Raw genomic sequence first — 23,144 nt, forward strand, 5'->3', positions numbered from 1 at the left:
ATGGTGCAGCTCACCCCCTTCAATGTGTTTCACCATGTTGAAATCACATGACCCGCTGTGTTTCACTAAATGTCGAAGAAGAGAACCCTCATGCTCTTTGGCTGCCACCTGTGTAGATACACTTGGCGATGCTTAGAATATTGTTGTTTGGTGATGCGATGAGCAAAAAGAATCAGAATGAGCTTTATTGCCAAGTATGCTTACACACACACAAGGAATTTGTCATGGTGACAGATCACAATGGATCATACTTATTTATTGTGCTAAAAGACAAAGGGAGATCCAGTAGCTGTATTGCCAAAGAAGCAAAAAAAAAAAAAAGGTCTGAAGCAACTTGCTTCAAGCAAGAAGACAGAAAGACCAGCAAAGGCAAAAAGCTAGAGTAAATATCAGTAGCAGTAAGTCATCTACATCTTCATTCGTTTAGTGCAAAATAGCTTGGCACAGCGACTGTTGTGGATTATGTGTAAACAATGACGTTGGTTTGCTTGAAAATAAAACGAGTTCTTCAAATACAGTATGCATGGACATGCTACATTTTATCATCAAAAACAATTCTAATCTTTCCTTTAACATTTTTATCACTGATAACTGAGGTTTATTTTACGCTAAGCTGTTCTCTAATAAAGGTAATAACTGTCTTTAGAAATAATGTGAAACGTAGACAGTCTCCAAAGATTACTGTAGAAGCATATTCACTTGATTTCTGACATTTGTTTTTAGGCAAAGCAATTATATTATAGGAGTAATAAATAACTTTAGAAATTACCTCAAACTCCAACATTTTCCAGATGCAAATTATATTCCAAAGCTGACGGGGGCAGCAGAGACTATCATGCTGATCCACGTTGAAAGATGGCAGTGTCGCGTCTAACACCACTGTAACATTGGTACTTAAAGTACACTAAGAAGAGCAATGCTAACGCTAGCTAGAGAACTACTGAATGCCCCTTTAAGGGTAAAGTAGTGGTTGCATTTCTCACTCAATATTAATAAGAATGTACTCTACACTAAGGGACAACTAAGGCTACGTCTACATTAATCCAGATACATTTGAAAACGGCATTTTCATTTTTGAAACGCTGTTTTCAAGCATTTTCCAAAAGTTGCTCATCCACACTGAAATGTATGAAAACACTTAAATCCCCTTACTGTGCATGCGAAATATCGCCGTTGCATGTACAGTCTAAAACGCAATTGTTCTCGTGTTCCGTCACCAACCACTAATTCCGAGTTAACCTCCAGTTGCCTTTGAAGGAATGCAATGTGAATGTTGTACAAAGTAACATTTATCTTTAACAATGCTATCCAAGTGAATATCAGGCACAACACGGTGAATGAATTCACACGGGATGCCATTTTGATTATTTTGGTTGAATGGACCACATGACTATGTCACATGACAACCAATATGTCAACGTTTTCAGATATTTCCGTTTTCCCAGTCCACACTACAACACGTGTGGACGGAAGACCAAAAGGTAGAGAAAAAGATGTGTTTTCAAATGAAAATATATTAGTGTGGACGTGGCCTAAAAGTAGAACAATCAATTGTAGGCCTACACTAATACAAAAATGACTGATTCCTGTCACATTCATGCAATCTACTATGCGCAAGGGACTAAACTGTTAAAATTTTTGCAGAATGTAACAAAAAACAGAGACAAAGTTCCTTTTATTTGTTCTGGAGTGAAAACGTTATTTTTAAATGCTGGTAACCAGTTAATAACTGCTTAATTTCATTCTGAGAATTTTTTAATGAAACCAAAGACTAAACGGTTCAACACCGTAAACTTTCGGAAACTACACCACTTCCTGTAGCCCACAAAATGGGCATGCATGTGCTTTGATCCTGAAGGAAACCACTGCATCACACATTTATTTGCCTAATTGCACATTGTGGATGTGACATCCTGAAGACCTTTTTTTAGGAAACATACAGAGGTAAAAAGTACATTTCTCAGTTGTTTCAGAGTCTTCACTGAATTATTTTTAAATGCAATGCATTAATACAGATTTGATGCTGCTGGGTTTTGACTGAAAAGCAGATATGTTATTAAAACCAATAATTAAAATAAAATAATTAATATAATTTGGCATTAAAATTAACGCATAATATGACGTTAATTCCAAACGTGCCCACGCAGTATGTACGTGTGTATACAGGAGAGAGAGATTTAGTCTATTACTTGATTTTAGATGGCCAGATATAAAAAAGCTATTTTGTATATGCTACTGTATACTATGGTTGTTATGATTTCTATGCTGAGAATTCCTCCACATGAGGAACACTCGAACTGGAAAGAAAAAATACTGTTTTTTTTTTTTTTTTTAGACCCTTCTATGTGCAGTAAACCTGCCTTTCATCCATCCCATATTCTCAGTCCAGACAACATACAAGATGTGCATGCCACCATATTAAGTGTTCTGACTCTAGACCGATGGCTCTGATGAACCGTCACACATGGAAGCTAATTTCAGCGCCATATCAACATCAGCCTCTTGTGAATGCAAGGCTTGTTGCACAGTAAGGTCTTAAAATGCATTATATATGCACTAGGAGATTTAATTGAAACTGAAAATGTTATGTTCCACTCCAGCACCCCCTTAATAAGCAGGCAATCGCCTACCAACGTTGTTGCACTATTACAAGCCCCCCTCTGCCCCCCGGCCTCGGTTGGACGGACAGATAAGACAGCAAGGGAAGGCTCTCATCTCTACCTGGCTGAACCTACATAAGAAGGCTGAAGTCCAACACTAATTATTGCTGCTTTACCCTCATCTGCTAGATTAGAACAATTCATCAATAAACAGGCAATCTGCAGTGCACTGTAGAGGCAAGGCTCTAGGAATTTTGCTAGCTTTTCCACTTAACAGAGGGAAAGCAGAAGGTGGCGAAAAAATGTGTAGTCATCATGAAATAGGATTGTGTGCCTTTTCGGCAGAGGGAAATAGAGAAGCACATCAGTAATTGTCAGATATTTATAAGGGGTGCAGCGCCACAAGCTGTGATGTAAAATACATGAATTCTGGACTCTGCCTTCACCGGAATGTGAATTGTTACAGAGGACCAGTGCACGAGTGAGGCAGAGCTAAGACTGGAAGTTGTCATTTGTGTCAGTTAGTCAGCTAATCTAAAGATCTACACTGCTTTGACCAAAAGTGTAACACAAGGACAAGAGAGTTCAGTACACCAGCAATGTAAAAAAAAAAAAAAAAAAAAAAAAAAGGGCTTCAGATTTAAACCCCTCAAAGAGAGAAATATGATTAATAAATGAATTTCCAATTCAAAATGTATCCGCCCTGAGCTTAGTTTGACCTTATGCGTTTCACAGGAAAGGTCTATTTTAATTATGATAATAAATGTGGCATTCCAAAGCCAACTGGATGTCTCTGGGGATTCACATTGTCTGTTTGACTGTTTCTCCCAAGTCTTCACTTTTAATTAATGTTAGGATAATAATTTAGTGTTAGGCAGCTGTATTGCCTGGAGCAGCAACTACATTTTGTTTTCTGTCCATTGCATTATCGCATTATAGTTAGTTACTGAAGTCCACCAGTGCCTGTGGATACAGCCTAATCACTCAATAATTCCTTCTAAAATATTCCCTCTGTATCAGGAGACTATTTTAAAAATGCTTCTTGAGTGAATGATCCCAAATTTCTAGGAATAAATAAGCCTTAATGCTTTAAATGTTGTGGTGTGGCGTTCAGATCTGCACCTGAGGTGAAGCGCTGATATACAGTGACACATTGAAGCATCTGACAACCTAACAACCTAGCAACATCACCTGATTTAAGGAAAATCAACAGCAGTGGTTCTCAACTGGAGGGTCACAATTCAAAAAGTGGGCTGTTCTGATTGGACAGCAGGGCAAAGACAATGCTAAATGCAAATAATAAAATGCAACTAACCATAGTATTGTGCATAATAGGGATGGGAGGAGAAAATGCTTCCCACATCTTTTGTAGTTGGCGACAAAGCGTTATCCAATCTTACTCTATAGTATTTTTGCTGCAAATTAATCTGTCACTTGATAGCAGCTAGCTAAATTGGGTATATGCCAACATGTATAGGTTGCGTGACATACTTAAAGTTGACTTGAAATCAAAATTGACCCTATTTATTTTCTTAGCCTTGTTGTGAATGATTCATCCATGCATTTACATTTTTTGTAATTTTTTTTTTAACCTTGTAATATTTATTCAAAATGTCATAACTTGCTCTTTCGCTGATATGACTGACATTTCTCTGCTGGCATATGCAAGACCACAGCCAGTAGTCCAAAGAGTTTTTAGGCCCCTTCAAGAGCCTGACATGTACACAAATCTAGCTCAGAGGTGGTGAAGAGGTGTATTTTCGCCTGTTTTCCTCCCAAAACACTGTTACAAAACTTCCTTGGTGAAGGGCCAGCTGGCTTGAATTTTTAAATTTCTAAGACCAAGGAATAAGGGCGAATTCACTTTTGTGTTCGATGCATTTCACACCGAATACTTCCATAGGATGCATCAGTCAGATGGGGAGAATGTGTCTGGAGTTTATTCATATTTTTAATGCAGGCCTTTTTCAGAGGTATGTACATCACAAGCAAGTGTTCTTTATTCTTTATATTTACTGTATTGTGATTCAAAACATTTAAATATTGTGATCTTTTACTCACAGCCTCGTTGAAAGCAAAGACCATGAAGTGCTGTGAGCTTCTGTGGGCTGGTTATGTATTAAACTTTTCAGTTAGATCATCATTCAGTTCTCAAGTCAGTGACGGGACAGTATTGATATCAGTTCTCAGTTTCCCCAGTAACCGGCTCTTACATAAGCAGCATGGTGGAAATGGGTATGTGTGTGTGGCTGTTAACTAAAGCCAATTGGCTATATGTCCTGCTCCTGCTAGAACTAAGCATAAGCATAGTTCTAGCAGGAAGATCTCGGGATTCATTCATTAGGCATCACATCCAATCACAATACAGCCTCCGCGCTTTATGAATCTGCCAGGTGCCTCACACTGATCGCATACTTCCATGTTTTCACCCCCCATCCCACTCCTTCTCCACCAGTTTAGGTCCCATCCTGGGTGGAGGTAAGCTCTGCTCCCCAGCTGTCATCGCCTCTGGCAGGACCTGATGTTTCAAGCAGCTTTGGAGCACTGAACTGTAGGACGGGGCTTACATGATATAAATATCTTTTCGTTTGTATTATTCCAATAATCTCGAGACTTTCTGATAGAAAAATGTCAAAACACCAAATAGAAATGTGCTCGTCAGGGCACTGTACTGCAACTGTAAAGGGATAGTCACGATCGCTTCGGGTAAGAAACAGACCAAAATGTAAGTCCTTATTCATTATAAACTTTGACATCCACAATCTTCTTGGCACATTCATAAGAGTTTGTTCACACACTTCCACGCTTTTGAAGCATGTGTAGAGTGCGAAACAGACACAGTGTTGCCAGATTTACAGTTCTCATGTCATCTGGGCTATTTTGAAAATGCAGACACATATAAAAATATAATTTAATAGTTTTAAAATATAATGCGGTCGTCAAAAGTTTGAAGATAAACACTAGAACATGAAAATTAGGGCTGCAATGGTACACAAAATTCATGGTTAGGTACATACCTCATTTTTGGGGTCACGGTTCTGTACGATTTCAGTACAGCAGGGAAAACAAATAATCTTTGTTTAAATTATTTATTTATCTAAATCTGTCTTTTGTCCCGTGTCCCTCCTTTACATGTATCAGCGCTAGACGGATGACCTCTGGGCTCTGGCAAGATTCAACAGATCATCTGACTCATTCGTCTTAAAGTTGGACTCCATCATGAGGAGATTCAATTCCTAGTCACTCACTCTCCTAAGAACTCGATTGTTCTTGGCCTGCCATGGCTGAGACTTCACAACCCTGAGATCTCGTGGAGAGATGGACAAATTACTCGTTGGAGTGCTTCCTGTTTCCAGTCTTGCCTCAACCTTCCTGAACCCTTCTCTCTCCCTCCTGTTAGCACCACGACTATCCTCACTGAGAAGATGTCGATCCTGCCACATTTTTATTCGGATCTCCAGGAGGCATTCAGCAAATCAAAGGCTACATAACTTCCTCCTCACCATTCCTGTGACTGTGCCATTGACCTTCTGCCGGGCACCTCTCCTCCACGTGGATGAATATACCCCTTATCTGCACCTGAAACTAAAGCTATGGAGGAGTACATATTTGAGTCCCTTGAAAGAGGGTTTATTCGACCATCCACTTCTCCTGCTTCTGCTGGTTTCTTCTTTGTAGGAAAGAAGGACGTCCATGCATTGACTACCGAGGCCTGAACACAGTCAAGCATCAAATATCACTATCCTCTCCCTCTGGTACCAGCAGCATTACAGCAGTTACAATGCACCAAAATCTTCTCCAAACTGGATCTTCGTAACGCCTACAATTTAATCCGCATTCAGGAGGGGGATGAATGGAAGACTGCCTTTTCTACACACACTGGCCACTACAAATACCAGGTGATGCCTTTTGGACTTTCCAACAGTACATCTGTCTTTCAAGCCTATGTAAATGACATTTTTCGCGATCTTATTGGCAAATGGGTTATTGTCTACATCGATGACATTCTGATATACTCTTCTTCCCTTGATAAACATGTTCAACATGTCAGAGTGGTGCTCAACTGCCTTTGTTCAACATCAACTGCATGCCAGAATGAGAAATGTGAGTTTCACCAATCTACCATCTCTTTCCTGGGATATGTCATCTCCCCCAAGGGGGTCACCATGGACTCTTCTAAGGGGCAAGCCATGCTGCAATGGCCACTACCTGTGTCTGTCAAGGAACTACAGCACTTCTTTGGTTTTGCCAATTTCTACAGACGTTTCATCCGAGGTTTCAGCTCGGTGGCTGCTCCACTCACCTCATTGCTCTGATGAAAAGCTCTGAAACGAATCTGGACACCTTCTGCTCATCAATCTTTGATGACCTCAAACGATGCTTAACGACTGCACCCATTCTCCATCATCCAGGCCCCACTCGACCCTTCGTGCTGGAAGTGGATGCCTCTGATTCAGGAGTTGGTGCAGTACTCTCTCAATGACAAGGATCTCTGGCCAAACTCCATCACTGTGCCTTCTACTCAAGCAAGTTGTTAGCTGCTTAAAGAAATTACGACGTTGGCAACCGTGAACTGTTGGCCATGAAAGTGGCTTTCGAGGAGTGGAGACATTGGTTAGAGGGAGCTCATCATCCTTTCTTGGTGATCACGGATCATCACAATCTGGAATACATCCAGTCTGCTAAGCGTCTAAATCCTCGTCAAGCTCGATGGTCTCTATTCTTCTCCAAGTTTGATTTCACCATAACCTTTCGACCTGGCTCCAAGAATACCAAAGCCGATGCCCTGTCCCGCATTTATGGGTCCACTACTTGCAACAACCCTGTGACTTCGATAATCCCACCAACCCTCATTGTCGCTCCCATACAATCGGACATTACTGCAGACATCACCCAAGCTCAGAACCAAGAACCCTCTTCCACTGACTGCCCTGCTGATAAGGTCTTTGTTCCCAGATCCTCAGGGAGTTCTTCCGTGGGTACATGACTCTGCCTGCTCCGGACATCCAGGCGCACAAGCTACTTGCAGGTTAGTTCAAAACCGGTTTTGGTGGGAGAACCTAGTGACTGAGGTTGCTGACCATGTTAAGAACTGCAATGTGTGTGCCACCTCTAAGTCTGGTCAACAGCTCCCGTCTGGTCTCCTTCAACTTCTGCCTGCCCCTCGTCGTCCTTTGTCCCATATCATGTAGATTTTGTCACGGATCTATCCAACACTCAGGGTTTCACTACCATCTTAACCGTGGTGTATCGCTTCAGACCTCTGCCCAAGCTCCCCTCATCTATGGAATGTGCTGAGAACCTGCTCCAGTATGTCTTCCGCTTCTGTGGCCTACCAGAAGACATTGTCTCCGACCGTGGTCCTCAATTCACCTCACGAGTCTGGTCTGCATTCTTCAAATTGCTCAATGTCAATGTGAGTCTAACCTCTGGATATCACCCTAAATCCAATGGACAAGCTGAATGCCTAAATCAGGACCTAGGTAAATTCCTCCGGGCTTACTGTCAAGTTAACCAGCACAACTGGAGCCGTTTCCTTCCCTGGGCCGAATATGCTCAAAACTCCCTGTTCAAACCGGCCACCGGAACCACTCCTTTCAAGTGCATCCTAGGTTTTAAACCCCCCACTCTTTCCCTGGTCCGGGGAGCCGTCCGATATACCTGCAGTCGACGACTGGATGCAGCGCAGTGAGGCTATCTGGGATCAAGCTCATGTCCACTTACAACATGCTATGTACCGACAGAGGGAACAGGCCAATCTCCATCAGTGGCCTGGCCCCAACTATGCTCCAGGGCAGTGGGTTTGGCAATCCACCTGAGATCTTCGTCTTTGGCTCCCGTGCAAGAAATTAAGTCCCAGGTATGTTGGTCCTTTCAAAATCCTTCGTCAAATCAATCCTTTGTCCTTCAAGCTTCAGCTCCCTGCTAATTACCGTGTTTCCCCCACCTTTCATGTTTCAAACCCACAGCGCCTCCAAGAGAGGAGGGCTCTCAAGACCCCCAGAGACCCCTTCCATTCCTCATTGATGGAGAGGAGGCCTTTTGGGTACACAAGCTCCTGGACTCTCGATGCCGGGGTCGGACTCTCCAATACTTGGTTGACCTGAGGTCGTGGTAGACCACGATGCAGACAACCTCCTCGTGTCAGGAGCTGCTCGCGGGGGCTCCGTTACACCGGCAGCGCCTGCTATCTCTCCTGAACGCCGCCAGAGGTCGTCATCTTCAGAGTAATAACATTTCCTTCACAAACTACATTTCCCATAACCCTCCGCTCAGACTGATTACTCAACCACCTGTTTCACATTATTTCTGTCTATTTAAGTTCCCTGTTTACACGCATTCAGTGCAAAGTCTTGTTCTGCCTAGTCTACAATTCTGAGCGTTATTTACCTTTATTGTTTTCCCTGTGTTTTGACTCCTGCCTGTTCATCGTATTTCCCAGCCTGCTTGTGTGTTTTTGGACCTATTGTCTGTTTACTGGATTACCCCTCTGTCTCTCGGATTTACTTGGTTTGATTTCTTGGACTGTCTTCCTGTGTACCGAACCCTTGCCTGCTTTTTGTTTACCCTTTGATTTGCTACTTTGTTGTACTGTTTATACTTTTATTAAACTACATATGGATCTTAACATTACTGCCCCAGCGCCTTCGCTACAGCCTTTATGTCCTTTTTGGAGCTTGACCGTTTTGGACCCCATTGACTTACATTGTATGAACAAAAACAACATCTTCCTTCAAAATATCTTTCTTTGTGTTCTGCAGAAAAAAGAAAGTCGTATGAGTTTGAGACATCAGAAGGTTGAGTAAATTATGAAAGAATGATCATTTTTGGGTGAACAATCCCTTAAAAACAGAAACGATACAAAGTAAATCAAAATGCAACCCAGACAACTTTAAACACAGGTTCACAATGTGTTTTGATTGGTGATTTACTGGCTGCCGAGAGCGTGAAGCTATTGAAATTCAAGAGACATTTAGAAATAAAACTTCTAAACCATAAAAACATTGTAAAACTAAAAAGTTAATCTTCCTTTTCAGCCAGTTCCATGATAATAATTTTGCATATTGTTGTGCCGATACAGTTAAATAAATTTCAATGTTTAATTTTAATCATATTTTTGCTTTCTTTTTTATGATAAAAAATTATGGTGCAGTTGAATCTCTTGCAGTTGAGAACCACTGATCTACAGAACCTAGTCTTATAAAATGAACGTTACTATAACTACATTTTTGCAAACTGACTTTTACATGACACTTTTCAAGTTTTGCTGCAGTTTCCTGCTGAAAAGAACACTAAAGGCACTACAACAACGGTGCATTTTATTCACTGTCACACAAGTCATAAGTACAATGGCTGATTATGACTTCATGAACACTTATTTTTTGCTCTATTACTCATACACTGCTATGTTATGATATCAAAACTCTTTTACTCTAACACAATATTATTATTCTATCATGATTAGCTTGTGCTGTAGCTCACCTGAAAGTGTTGGGCTTAGAATTCGGAAGTTTGAGTCCAGTCAAGGACGCTTGAAATGAAAGTGAAGGTAAAACCAAAGTGGCAGAGAAGCAACATACAATTATGTGGTTGCTTCTGAAAAGAAAAATGCTTTTCATGTCGAATTTGCTTTTAAAACACAACTGGTTAGGTTTCTGCATTGGTTAAGGGTAAGGATGTCTGTTTTGTTCACCTCTCATTTATCTTTAAGGACACTACTGGTTAGGTTTAGGTTAAAGTTTTGGGTTAGGGAAGTACGTTTTAATCATTAAAACATTCATCTTGCCCTATGTTCTATGATCATTCCCCCTTCGAACGTTCCCCCTTCGCCCCACCCATGATGAAGGGTCATTCCAAACTGAAGGGCTCATAAATAGCTGCTTCGAAGGGCACTGCAAAAGTAGTGTTTCTTTAGGGTTCAACTGATGGACACTTCGCTGCCAAGCAGACTGGAACCGGACCATACGTCATAAATCTGCAGGTTTGTTGTAAATTAAACCAACTGCACCTCTAAACACACTCTGGTTCTATAAACAAAAATCTGTGGTTTATAAAGCATAATAATTATTATAATGAACTTTTTAAAAACATTTAACCCCCTGGCTTTCAGTTTGAAACTGGCTTTTGCTTGTGTTATTTTCCTGTAAAAAGAAACCCTCCCAAGCAGTGTCCTCAAGTAAAACATCTTAAAATAGCTCCTTTATTTTGAAAATATGAAATTTCTGAAAATCCAGATCAAATTATTTAAGTATCCATTGGTGATAAAAAAAAATAATATAGCATCACTGAGCCTTAATAAAACTCAGTAAAATTGCCCACATACAATTAGATGTATTAAAGCTTTGGTTATTTATTTATTACCAGTCATTTTGTTTTCTCCAGGCACTGTATTTTTCACATTATAATATTAGCCATCATTTTCAAGCAAGCAAAGCAAAAAGTAAATGTCATGGTGACTTGAATATTGAATAGCTTGTCAATAGCAACAACCCTCTCAAGGTTTATACCTAGTTGTTAGTACAACATTAGTCAGTTGTTCCCACCCCTGCCTTCCTCTGTTATTCATGACAATAAAGTCTGGGTTCCAGGGGGAGTCATATCGTTCATGTCCTCTGTGTAGTTCCCTCTAGGTCGACAAATACCCTGAATAAACCAACGCTTTAGAAATCCAGGTGTTTGTCGATAAGTTCCACTCATGGCAAATGTTAAGTGACCCAGTGGTACATCAAACAAAATGTCAAAGGAGCTTTGTAGGAATCCCTGGCCGCTGTTGCTTATATTTGTTATTTGCACACATCCCTCACTTTGCTCTATGTTGACAATCCTCTAAGCTTTCTTCATCCTTAAAGATTTTGTCAGTATAATAAACACCTTTTCACTGTGACACAAGACCACCAACTGAGTAATGTAAAAATGAACCTCTGATTTAAGCATTTCAACAGAGCATTTCTGCCACTGAAGTAAAATGAGTCTCCAGATGGAACTAGCAGCCTTTAAAGACACACTGGATTCTAACCAAACGTTTGCAATTGGAACATTTGTTAAGCTCTTTAGCATATTGATAGTTGATTGACATATTTCAGCTTTCACAACCAAGCTACGTTAATGTGTCGACAGTGCCCCCTTGTGAAAATGACTTGGAATTGTTAAGAACTGTTCCAATGGAATATAATACTATTTGTTTTAATGACATGTATAACAGTATCATTTAAGCTGACCATGAAGAGTTAAAGAGGTGGAAAAGAACACATTGCTAACTGGGTATGTTTGTGTTTGTGTGTTTGTGTGTGTGTGTGTGTACACATGTTTATACTACATTGTGGGGACCAAATGTCCCCACAAGGATAGTAAAATCTCAGATCACCTACCTTATGGGGCCCAGCCAGCGGTCCCTACGAGGGAAATGGCTTATTAAACATACCTTTTTTTTTTCTTTCTTTTTTTTTTTTTTTATGTAAAAATGAAAAAAGGTTTCTGTGAGTGTTAGGTTTAGGGGTAGGGTTAGGGTTAGGTGATAAAAATTATCGTTAGATCTGTATAAAATCCATAAAATGCATGGAAGTCTATGAAGAGTCCCCGCAATGATATAAAACAAGTGTGTGTATGTGTGTGTGTGTGTGTGTGTGTGTGTGTGTGTGTGTGTGTGTGTGTGTGTGTGTGTGTATGTGCGGGTTTGGGTAGTTTACGAGGTATTTTTAGGTTACAAACTGGTAATTACAAGGGTATTATGCTATAATTGTGGTTTATGAGAACATTTCTAGTGTCCCCATAATTCAAATCACTTAAAAAACATACTAAATTATGTTTTTCTTTGAAAATGTAAAAATGCACAACATTTTTTGTGAGGGTTAGGGGTAGGGGATAGAATCTATAATTCGTACAGTATAAAAATCATTATGTCTATGGAGAGTCCTCATAAGGATAGCTGCACCAACATGTGTGTGTGTGTGTGTGTGTGTGTGTTATTTATTTATTTATGATTTTCCTTTCCGTGGACACTTGCAGAAATGAACTAACCGCATTCTTTGGTCTTGCTTGTTCACATAAAATCTAGCCAAACACAGAGTTGATGTATTACATTATCAACCTTGAAGCAAACAAGATTAAACATGAAAAGAACAGTTAAAGGAATAGTTGAAAATTCTCTCATCATTTACTCACCCTTATGCCACCCCAGATGTGTATGACTTTCTTTCTTCTGCTGAACTCAAATGAAGACTTTTAGAAGAATTTCTCAGCTCTTTTGGTCCATACAATGCAAGTGAATGGGTGCCCAAAATTTGAAGCTCCAAAAATCACATACTTTTTACACATTTGTAGGGCTTTACTGGTTGTTTAGATCAGTGTTACTATCAGAAATAATTAATAATTATTTATTTAGTTATTAATTAATATTTAAATTAATTAATTGAATCTAACTCATTAAAACCTCATATGGGGCTCCAGTAAATGTAGTGTGCTACGTTTAGGAGCAAGTTTGGTTATTAGCAATAATTAATAATGATCAAAGTTCATTATTAATTATTAAAATCAATAGAACACCGATGAGAATCAATGTTAGCTTTTTTCTTAATCCTTTAAATCAACAATTATCAAAGATAATCGTTAATTGTTAACATCGATGAAACATTAATTAAAATTAACACTAGCTTATTGATCATTCAAATTCAACAATCATCAAAGATAATTATCAATTATCAAAAATCAACAGAATATTAATAAGGATTAACATTGACGGGGCACCACCCTGGAATCAGGGACTAATAACCAGAGAGTAAAACAGTCTCAATATTAGATTGTTTTCTTAGGAAAATCGACATCCGAAGAATATCGATTTTTGGGAAAAAAACAATGAATGAAGGCTTGAATCCCAGCATTGACATCCCGTCAGCATGATACAGGCGTATGCAAAACAAACCAAAACACTTCTCTTTGTAATATAAACAAAGTTTATTTATGCAGTAATATCAATTAATAATTAATACAATGCAGTCAATAAACTTCCAACTTCCAACTACAAACTAAACAGTGATATGATTAGATATGGAAACGAAAATAATCCTATAACACATGAGGGTGTGTGTGGTTAGTATGAGAGAGAGAGAGAGAGAGAGAGAGATAAAGTGACGGCCCTAAAGCCGATTTCGCGATCGTGGGAGAGAAAGCAGCTGTTAGTTTATCACTCAGAGATGCGGTGGATGGCTCGTAAAAGTCCCGCGTTCTTTGACTCTTAATGGATCAAAACAGTTTGCCGGTCTCCCCCACGATGGCAAAAATGCACAACAGTCCAATTTGGTTGGACCACAATACAGCAAAACAAATTCATGATAATTAATACCCTGAGTATTAATAATGAGCGGACATGGCGGTCCGTAAACTGTACAAGCAAAAAACCTTGAAACACAAGAATAACACACTATAATATTCTATCTCTGCCCAGACGTAAACCTCTTACTTGAATCGCATGAGGACACAGGTAGAATGTGTGTTCATCCGTCCTTTAAATCCGACCCGGTTCCTTGAGGCTTGTGTGATGACGGGAGGCCGTTTCCTTGCTCTGTTGGCGGGCACGGCTGTTGATTCTCGGCGGGCTGGTGGAGAACTTCAGAAATGTCGACTTGATTGAAGATGTAAATTTTTAATCTTTTCACTTCTGCAGGCAAACGGATGAAGATGCGGATTGCTCGGCGGTCTCCTTCGGATCCATTAGTGTTCGGTTGAACACAGAGTAATCTCAACTCGTCCAGCGAGATGGAGATAGTATGGCCACAGTTTCAAGTCGGACATTACTTGTGCCACGAGGTTGCACCTGAGAGCAGCGATGAGCTGCATCTACACACTGCAAACAAAGTTGCTGGAAGCAAATCCTGGAAGCATTTCAGAGGTATTTCTACTCCTGATGATGTCATGGTTTGAGGGACGTTCTTTTGTGTGCCTCATCCAATAGGAATTGAGAGTTCGATCCTTTAGTGAGCAAGGCTTAATGGGATTTGTAGTCTGTTTTGGACTCCCTTTGTTTGATTTTGGCGCGATTTTTATCAGTATAATTTACGACTTGGAATGTGGGGGCTTGAGTTCGGTTTTACGACTGTGTTAGGCCTGCCTTTGTCTTCTATCTGAATACATGAGGCCCAACACATTACTTTTATGATGCCTTTATGTACTTTGTGTGAAATATTCTTCTATGTAGCCAAGTGGAGAAATTTAATGCAATTTAACTCTAGTCATAAATTGGATGAGGCCCCTTTAAGAACAGGAGTTTTGCGATACCTGCTTTCTGGCACTCTCTCCTTTTAGAAACGTGAGACATACATTGGGCAAGAGAGCTCCCGGTTTTGTTTATCGGTTGAGAATTATTTGGGTAAATATCAAATTTTACACAAAATCCTTATAAATTGCATTAAATATGTGTTCAGAAGAGTTGTAAGTTAAAATTGAGTGTTTGTTATGGATCATTTTTGAAGTATGCATATGGATTGCATGTGTGGAGTTTGACCACGTTTTGGCACATGTGTGAGGACTGGGTATGTAATTATAGTATTAATCATAGCCCAGATTGTTTTTTTCAGTTTAGTGAATGAGTGTAATGTGTGTTATATGTAAAATTATGAGAATTATATTGTTTTAAACTGTTGTGCATGTCCTTAAAGCCTGGTTAAAATTCCATAAAATACTTTGAGTGATTTAAGCAAGTACTTAAATGCATAAAATGCAGTAAATGATATAAGGTGATGTATGCTGAAGCATGTGGGTAGGCTAATGCCCTGTTTGTGTTTTCATTTAACATTAGCCTCTACCATATTTCATTTCCATATTTCATTACCATATTTCAGTTTTTGTATTCTCTTTATTTATATTTTAAATACAATACGGCCCCATCGACTGCTGTTTTTTTAAAAAAAATTATTTTATTTTATTTATTTATTTATTTATTTATTTATTTATTTATTTTACGGCCATCAGAATAAAACCCTAAAAATATTTTTTGTATCCTGTGTTGTTTCTTTAAAACCCGCTGGCTACATCTAAAAATCATAATTTGTGTTCTGCAGAAGAAAGAAAGTGATACACATCTAGGATGGCATGAGGGTGAGTAAATGAAGAGAATTTTCATTTTTGCGTGAACTCTCCCTTTAAAATGTATTTGACAAGTAAAAGACTCTGCAGCACAATCTGACACACCTTTGGCCTTTTTCACATACAGTCTCTGGGGGGTGTGAAACCCGCTAGCTCCGCCCCTGCTGCGTCCTAGATGCACTTGTGGCAGAATTGTTTCTGCACAAAAGCTTTTATCACCACGTGCCACACACTGAGCTCAGCAGAAAACACATTGAAAATGTACTACAAACCTATTTATTAACATAATCTTTTGAAATATAACCTCTTATAAAGCAATATAAAATCCTGAAGTTAACTGCTCACCCACTGATTGAAAAAGGACGTGTTGGGGATGATGTAAACTTGCAGTGACATGCACACAAGCATGACTGAAACCAGATGATTTATGCAGTTTATATTTACAATTTGGGGTTCAGGTTCCATGTAAATAATTATCATTAGGATGTAAAAAATTATCCTCCTTCTCAACTATGTTAAAAATAGTTCTCAATGACCCATTCATGTTAATGATTTTATAATTTATGCTTATTACAGGAAAAACTCAATGTGCTAACACAAAAATCTCTTTATTTTATTTATAGAGCTGCAACTCTGTCATGCAGAAAAGATGCGGTAAAAGCTCAAAATGCGTTTGCCGTTGGAGTAGCGCCACTCATATCCCACACGTACAGTATAAATGCGAAACAAAGTTTAAAAGTGGTTATACATATAGACTATATTTTGTAATGAGTAATGCTTACCCCTGCAATACTTGCCGCCACGATGCTAGGGTGTTTTGGGTGGTTGCACCAGTAATCTGAGAGGGTGATTGGACATTGCTAAGTGGTTGCTAGGATGTTCTTGATGGTTGATAGGTGTTGTTGCTTACTTGCCCAAGTCAAAAGAGCAAATATGCAACGTATTGCAAGAATGATGATTTCAAGAATGAAAAGTGATCAGTGGAAATGGGCTTATGCTGTGTTACATTCAACTCCGTAGCAAAAGTGCTTTAGAATGCCACTTGAAGTTGGACTTCCAACTTGGAAACTTGTGCGGTAACCTTTTATTCTGATTTCACCAAGATGTAGGTGCATAACGTCACATAAACAACGTCGGCATCCAGGGAGATGTACAAAATTAATGATAAACATGAACTTTTATTAAATAACCTAGATTAGTGAGTTAAAGTTCCTACATTACATGATAATAAAACTTGTTTAACAAATGTTTGCGGTGACAGGTGTTCGAGTGAGGGATAAGTCATCTGTCATCTGGTTGTCATCGCAAAATAAACCCTGACAGGGTGATCAGGACCCTGACATGAAGCGTTTATTAACTGAGTTTCCGGGAGACGTTTTTTTTTTCCTTTCTTTTTTTCTTACACATCATCCTCCGAGCATCAGGGAATGATGCCTTTATGGTTGGAGATCAGAGATATCAAGTTGGAATATCCTACATATGATTTTGAAAGGAACGCAACATTAATCAAAATTTGTGTTATTGTTTGTGTATTTACTTTAAAGTTGTGTTTTAAATATGCCCAGACTATCTTATAAATTCTACATACACACTTTAAAGCTAAACTCCCCTTGCTTTCCATTGGTAAATAACCAGATAGAGCCACCCCAACCTCACACTATTAGCTGAGCCAATGCTGCAGTATCGGGCTGGTCAGGATCCTCAAACAGCAATGTTTTGAAATCGCCACAAAGCTGCAGTGCTTACATTATTCAGCAAACAAATGGCAATCTGTCTCTGCAAATTAAAAGGATCGTTCACCCAAAAATGAAAATTCTGTCATTTTCTCACCCTTATGTTGATCCAAACCCAAATCACTCTCTTTCTACTGTGGAACATGAAAGGCAGATATAAGGCAGAATGTTAGCCTCATTATACGAAAAAATAAAAATAAAGTTGCCATGAAAGTGAATGGTCACTGAGCCTAACATTCTGTCTCCTTTTGAGTTCCACAGAAAAAAGAAACTTCATAAGGGTTTGGAATAACATGAGGGTGAGTGAAGGATGACTGAATTTTAATTTTTCAGGTAAACTATCTCCTTAGGCTGGGATAGGATTAAGTATTTTAACATAAAACAACTAAACACTTTAAGCTTTAAGAAACAACCAATATGCAGTATTTTCCTAGCAAACGTATAGGAGCCTCTTCTGCTCTCTGATAGCTGTTCATTTGTTTCTCAAGTTTGTCTCTAACCAGCTGACAAATCTGTTTGCGTGTGTTTCTTGTGTGCTCTCGAAGTTTCAGGCAGGCTGTCGTCACAATCTAACACCTGCGCAAAGCCACCTGTCTGCTCTAATTGGACTGTGCTAACAGGCTTTTGTCATGACACATCATCAATTCAAGAAGGACAAAGCAGACTTTCAATGACAACAGTAGCTGACAAAAGCATGCTGGAGATGGACAATGCCTTCATGTAAAATACAAAAGCTAGCACTCACAGTCGGAGGGTTTTTATTTTATTTTTATTTATTTTTTTAGCATTGCCAGGGTCGAGAAGCGCTGCTCACCTTCTCACCTCCCTGTCACAGTTTGTACCTCAGGCTACAAAATGTCCCGGAGGACTGGCATATGTCAGAGCTGGAGCAAAGCTAGTCTGATGGAGGAGTCAGGGGTCATACAGTGCGAGGTGTGTAGGGTGACAGAGTTTTTTGCTTGGGCATGCTCTGCTGCTGAGAGTGCGAGATGAAATGTTTGTTGTCACAATACCGCTACACTATTGATTACTGAGTCAAAAGAGGGCAAAGGTGCTGCCTTGTCATGAGGCAGGTGGGCAATGATTGAAAGTGTTTGAGAATTGAAAATTAAGTTGTGAGGTTTGCCTCCAGGATCTGAATGGTCATGTTGTTAGTTGTTTTATGTTGTGGAAGAGCAGCTACACATAAATGAGATGTTTTATATAATTAAAAGAGGGGGTGGTATGTTTGATATGTTGAGCAGAACTGGAAAGCCTCTTGTATATGTGAACCTAAAGCAATAGTAAAAAGGAAAAAAAAAAATCATCTGTCAATACTCACCCTTTTATCATTCCAACTTTGAGAAGAATTCAAAAGCAGAATATTTTTTTAAAGAATCTTTATGCAGCTCTTTCCATGCATAGACAGTCTGTCAAGCTCCAAAGTCATCTAAATGACTTGTGCACTATATTCCAAGTCTTCTGAAGCCATTTAATGTGTTTGTGTGAGGAACTGACAGAAATTAAAATCAAAATTTCCCCTCTGCCGAAGTTCGCGTCTAGCTTGCATTCGCATCCAGATGCCACGTTGACGTCTTTGATGCCATAACAACATTAGTCCTTATGTGTGTAGTAATCAAACGTGACATACCATAGGCACAGGCTTATAATGTTGTTGTTGCACATAGAGTTTTTAATATCAACTTTGCCTTAAAATTAGCAAATACTGTACTACAGACCCGATCTCTGATCTCAATACATGATATTTATAAATTAATATTTGATAGTTTAAAATCAATAAATTTATCAAAACAGAAAAACATGTTAAATTATTTGTGCCCACCCTCATATTTGTCCCTAACACTTTCTAAAACGTGCTTTTTAACTTTTTAAAACTTTTTAAACTTTAAACTTTTTATTTTATTTAATTGCATTAGTAGCCTATACATTTTATATATATATGTGTGTGTGTGTGTGTGTGTGTGTGTGTGTGTGTGTGTGTGTGTGTATTGACCAAGTGCTTTATATCTTAAATGTGCTAAGCCTATTGGCTGGACAGTGAAACTTGTCCTACCATTATCATTTTAATGTACTTGCTCCAGAGGAATACTTCAGTTATTTTCAGATTTCAGAGGCAGAGAAAACCCACATTTTGTACCAGCTAACTCACAGATTCACATCCTGTTCCAGTTAAAGTGTGTGATTTGGTGAAAGTGTTGCCCTGGGCAACAATATTCGTACAGGCAAGATCAGCAGATGAACCACAGACAAGTGTTTCCCATCAGTCACCTCCCATCTCCCATCAGAGGAAAATTTGTGGCAGTGTCTCAGTAAAGTGAGCTCTTACTATCGTACATTACAAACTAATGAGGAATGGGGTTTTCCTTTCTCTGGAAGGAAGTGAGAAATCTGGGGTGACTGTGTGCCCCAAACAGCTGCACCACCTCACCTACCTTTCCTTGCCTCTATTATATTTATTTGTTCAAAATAAATCAGGGTATTGTTCATACAAACTTGTGTCTACTTGTTTTTCTCCTTCAGTCTGCAACCACGGTGGAAAACAGTTCAGTGAACATCAAATCAAGTCACACAGATATTTCTTATGCCTGTAGGAACATTTTCCAAGTTATTCTTTTACAAATAAAATATTGTTTATTGTTCCTATACTGTATACAAATATATATATATATATATATATATATATATATATATATATATATGTATACATATATATGTATATATATATACATATATATGTGTATATATATACATATGTATGTGTGTATATATATATATATATATATATATATATATATATATATATATATATATATATATACATGTGTGTGTGTATATATATATATATATATATATATATATATATATATATATATATACACACACACACACACACACACACACGCGCGCGCGTGCGCACACACACACTGGCGGCCAAAAGTTTGGAATAATGTACAGATTTTGCTGTTTCAGAAAGAAACTGGTCCTTTAATTCACCAAAGTGGCATTCAACTTATCACAAAGTATAGTCAGGACATTACTGATGTAAAAAACAGCACCATCACTATTTGAGAAAAGTAATTTTTGATCAAATCTAGACAGACCCCATTTCCAGCAGCCATCACTCCAACACCTTATCCTTGAGTAATCATGCTAAATTGCTAATTTGGTACTAAGAAATCACTTGCCATTATATCAAACACAGTTGAAAGCTATTTGGTTAGTTAAATGAAGCTTAACATTGTCTTTGCGTTTGTTTTTGAGTTGCCACAGTATGAAATAGACTGGCATGTCTTATGGTCAATATTAGGTCAAAAATGGCAAAAAAGAAAAAGCTTTCTCTAGAAACACATCAGTCAATCATAGTTTTGAGGAATGAAGGCTATACAATGTTTGAAATTGCCAAAAAAAACCTGAAGATTTCATACAAAGGTGTATACTACAGTCTTCAAAGACAAAGGACAACTGGCTCTAACAAGGAAATAAAGAGATGTGGAAGGCCAGATGTACAACTAAACAAGAGGATAAATACATCAGAGTCTGTAGTTTGAGAAATAGATGCCTCACATGTCCTCAGCTGACAGCTTCATTGAATTCTACCCACTCAACACCAGTTTCATGTACAACAGTAAAGAGAAGACTCAGGGGTGCAGGCCTTGTGGGAAGAATTGCAAAGAAATGCCACTTCTGAAACAGAAAAACAAAAAGAAAAGGTTAGAGTGGGCAAAGAAAATCAGACATTGGACAACAGATAATTGGAAAAGAGTGTTATGGATCTTAACCCCATTGAGCTTTTGTGGGATCAGCTAGACTGTAAGGTGCGTGAGAAGTGCCCGACAAGACAGCCACATCTATGGCAAGTACTACAGGAAGCATGGGGTGAAATGTCACCTGAGTATCTGGACAAACTGACAGCTAGAATGTCAAGGATCTGCAAAGCTGTCATTCTCTTTGAAGTAGTTTAAGAAGTTCTGAATTTTTTTTTCAAATTGTAATAGTAATTTTTCACGTTATTAATGTCCTGACTATGCATTATGATCAGTTGAATGACAATTTGGTGAATAAAAGTACCAATTACTTTCCATAAGAGCAAAATCTGTAAACCTTTGGCTGCCAGTATATATATACACTATATTGCCAAAAGTATTCGCTCACCCATCCAAATAATTGAATTCAGGTGTTCCAATCACTTCCATGGCCACAGGTGTATAAAATGAAGCACCTAGGCATGCAGACTGCTTCTACAAACATTTGCGAAAGAATGGGCCACTCTCAGGAGCTCAGTGAATTCCAGCGTGGTACTGTGATAGGATGACACCTGTGCAACAAGTCCAGTCGTGAAATTTCCTCGCTACTAAATATTCCACAGTCAACTGTCAGTGGTATTATAACAAAATGGAAGTGATTGGGAATGACAGCAACTCAGCCACGAAGTGGTAGGCCACGTAAAATGACAGAGCGGGGTCAGCGGATGCTGAGGCGCATAGTGCGCAGAGGTTGCCAACTTTCTGCAGAGTCAATCGCTACAGACCTCCAAAGTTCATGTGGCCTTAAGATTAGCTCAAGAACAGTGCGTAGAGAGCTTCATGGAATGGGTTTCCATGGCCGAGCAGCTGCATCCAAGCCATACATCACCAAGTGCAATGCAAAGCATCGGATGCAGTGGTGTAAAGCACGCCGCCACTGGACTCTAGAGCAGTGGAGATGCGTTCTCTGGAGTGACGAATCACACTTCTCCATCTGGCAACCTGATGGACGAGTCTGGGTTTGGCGGTTGCCAGGAGAACGGTACTTGTCTGACTGCATTGTGCCAATTGTGAAATTTGGTGGAGTGGGGATTATGGTGTGGGGTTGTTTTTCAGGAGCTGGGCTTGGCCCCTTAGTTCCAGTGAAAGGAACTCTGAATGCTCAGCATACCAAGAGATTTTGGACAATTCCATGCTCCCAAATATGTGGGAACAGTTTGGGGATGGCCCCTTCCTGTTCCAACATGACTGTGCACCAGTGCACAAAGCAAGGTCCATAAAGACATGGATGAGCGAGTTTGGTGTGGAAGAACTTGACTGGCCTGCACAGAGTCCTGATCTCAACCCGATAGAGCACCTTTGGGATGAATTAGAGCGAAGACTGCGAGCCAGGCCTTCTCGTCCAACATCAGTGTCTGACCTCACAGATGCGCTTCTGGAAGAATGGTCAAAAATTCCCATAAACATACTCCTAAACCTTGTGGAAAGCCTTCCCAGAAGAGTTGAAGCTGTTATAGCTGCAAAGGGTGGGCCGACGTCATATTAAACCCTATGGATTAAGAATGGGATGTCACTTAAGTTCATATGCGTCTAAAAGCAGATGAGCGAATACTTTTGGCAATATAGTGTATATGGTCATATAACATTCAGCTTGAACAGCCCCTTCTTCACGACACAGCACTAGCTGAAGTTTCTCAGAGTTACCTCTCAAAAAGACAGCCTTTTGTTTCAGTAGATTGTAGGTACATTTCCACTTTATCCAGCACTGTTTGATATGTGTTCGTAAATATCCCGATACTGTGTAAGAAACCGCTCCATATGATTCAGTGAGAGAGCACTCCGAACTAATTGTACTGAATCACGAATTGATTCAGACCATTTTGCTAGCCCATTTGGTCAATTCACAAAAAAAAAAAAAAAAAAAAAAAAAAAGACTCAAAATAATAATTAATTCACAATTTGTTTATAGCTAATTCTTTTAAACAGCCAAC

The sequence above is a fragment of the Myxocyprinus asiaticus genome, chromosome 12, assembly GCF_019703515.2.
Source record: "Myxocyprinus asiaticus isolate MX2 ecotype Aquarium Trade chromosome 12, UBuf_Myxa_2, whole genome shotgun sequence".
NCBI classification, from domain to species: domain Eukaryota; kingdom Metazoa; phylum Chordata; class Actinopteri; order Cypriniformes; family Catostomidae; genus Myxocyprinus; species Myxocyprinus asiaticus.